Below are 2695 nucleotides of genomic sequence, written 5' to 3' on the forward strand. Positions count from 1 at the left end.
AAGCTGAATCCTTCCTTCAAACTTAAACACTAGAATGAGAGGTAAAGTATATACAGGGATTGGAAACTTTCTGACTTTGTACAAAATAATCCTCAGTGTATAACTGATGGAATGAGTAATGTCTTAGTCTTTTCAGGCTGCTATAATAAAAATACAATAAACTAGGCAGCTTATAAACAACAGAAATTTATTTCTCACAGTTCCGGAGATTGAGAAGTTCAAGATCAAGGCACCAGCAGATTCAGTGTCTGGTGAGAGTTCCTTCCTGGCTCATAGATGACCATTGTTTTCCTGTGTCTTCACATGGCAGAAGGGGCCAGGGAGCTCTCTTGGGTCTCTTTTATTTGTTTGTTTGTTTGTTTGTTTGTTTATATGTTTGGTTTTTAGGCGAAGCAACCGTTGGTTGACCTCACAGATTGCAAGGTCCTTGTCAGCTTACAATCCCTTACTTTTTATTTTTTACACCTACAGCACCTGGTCTTCCTAGGTGATCTCCCATCCAAGTACTAACCAGGCCTGACTCTGCTTAGCTTCCGAGATCAGATGGGATCAGGCTTGTTCAGGGTGGCATGGCCATAGACTCTCTTGAATCTCTTTTATAATGACATTAATCATAAAGGTTCTACCCTTATGGCCTAATCACCTTCTTCAGGCCCCACTTCAAATACCATCACATTGGGTATTAATTTTCAACATATGGATTCTTGGGAGACATAAACATTCAGTCTATAGAGGTAATTTTTACCAGGATTAAGATTTATAAAATGGGAAAGGCTTGAGTGCCTAAAATTCAAAGATAGATGGCAGAAAGGAATCATAAGTCAATATGCCAGCAATGGAGGGAAGAGGGCAAAGAAAGATCATTCAAACTTGAGAGACTTCAGAGTTTTTTCCTCTGACTCTGCCATGCCTTCATCTGTGCAGAGGTACACAGCTGATATGTCTCTGGGCGGTATCTCTAGGATGAGTGTATCTGAGCTACCACCACATACCCTACAGTAATGCTGATAGGGGCCAGCTTTTCTTTAAAACTATAATTGATCTTGACTCTGAGTCATAACTACTACTATAGATGACACAACTATGTGGTCTCCATGACCAGAGAATTTGATCCAACAAACATGTCAATAATATCGAAGGCACTGCCTTCAAAGAAGTAATTGTATATAGAATTATGTGGCATTTAAATTCTTTATATCCAATGGTGAAAAACGACTAGCCAGTGCACAGTTACTGCATGTTTAAACTGCAATTGTGAAATTTTTCTTTGATTAAGATATTGTAGTGTTGATTGCATACCATAAGGAGAAAATAGTAAGTAAATTTGCAACTGTCCTTATGCATCAATCCAATGAATCATTTATATTTAAACAAAAAACTAATTTTCACAAAACAAATATAGCAAGAAAGATTACCTTTTGATTTTCTAGTTGCTCAGAGATCAGTGGGAAACATTATCACAACAACACAGCCCCACCGCTCCACCCCAGAAATTCCATAGGTTTCACATGGGTGAAAATATTGTGGGTGGTCAGAGTTGACATGTTACAAGGAACATAACTTGTTGTTATTGGGGGAAATATACCTCCAATGGGCATGGCCTACTGGTACCTCTAATTATATTATTTAGATTCTACTAATTTTTTTAAACTTGGTAACTGCTTTCCAAGAGAAAAGCAAGTTTTAGTTCTCACCAGTTCTGAAGTCCTTGCAATTAAAAGCAGTGACCAAGGTACATTCAGTCTTCTGACTAAAATGCATAACTCCTTTCTTTTTTAAAATTTCCAAAGGGAAACAATGACTAGTCATGTGAAGAAAGCTTCCTAATCAAGAAAAATGTCTTTTCCTTAAATAAAACAAAAGTAAATGTGAAAAGGAATCTTTAATTAAGAATGGATCATTTCCTTCCCCTATATATTTTGACCTATTCTTTCTATTGTTTGGATTTCAATAGAAATAACTTCTATGTTGTTTGTTTAAACTTAATCTGCTATAAAAACATAAACCGTGCCATTATTATTGATTAAGATAGGACTACCAGCATGGCCTTGAAAAATCATTATATGCAAATGTGAAACATATCGTTATAATGTGAACTGAGGCTTGCTTGCATACAAAAGTATCAATGGTATTAGTACAGTCATTAAAGATTTTTAGGAAAAATACTTTGTGTTGTGATGAGCTCCATAGTTTCAATTAAAGAATACAGTGTTCTTGGATTCGATTTATTAATATATTTATAAAAAATACATTTATATATATCATATAGCATTTTTCCTCCCAGCATTTAAAAAGGAGTTATTATACAGCCTTTTTCTTAGAAACTAAGAGGGATAAGAGAAGTATTAAGGGTAATTTTCTTTAAAGCCTATTTAAATGGGAAACTTTCTCAAACGATATTTAGATGAGGCTTTTTAACTTTGATATAGTTTATAAAGGCAAGTGGACTCAAGATATCTGAACCTAATAATAATGTTTGTTTTTTTGAGGGAAGGTGGCAGAACAGAGAAAATTAACTCTCCTAATCCTCAAAATAGGTCATGTGTATTGCTCCTAGAAGCTGAAACAAAAACCTTTATTTGTCTAAAAGTTTGCAGTCAAGAAGCAATTGAACTATTCTGTGTTTTTAGACACAAAATATTCCAAGGTGCTGTGGTAATGGTACTCATGTGCACAGGCTCCTGAGGTGTAAAGT

At 35.3% G+C, this 2695-nt stretch overlaps 1 protein-coding gene and 1 pseudogene across 1 annotated transcript in view; one reads left to right on the plus strand and one right to left on the minus strand.

Annotated features, from left to right (window-relative positions):
• Nucleotides 1-2695, plus strand: part of KCND2 (potassium voltage-gated channel subfamily D member 2) — a 476246-nt gene that overhangs the window by 380075 nt on the left and 93476 nt on the right. The window lies entirely within an intron of this gene.
• LOC111738013 lies at nucleotides 463-581 on the minus strand (annotated as a pseudogene).

Source organism: Pteropus vampyrus, unplaced genomic scaffold, assembly GCF_000151845.1.
Source record: "Pteropus vampyrus isolate Shadow unplaced genomic scaffold, Pvam_2.0 Scaffold33, whole genome shotgun sequence".
NCBI lineage: Eukaryota > Metazoa > Chordata > Mammalia > Chiroptera > Pteropodidae > Pteropus > Pteropus vampyrus.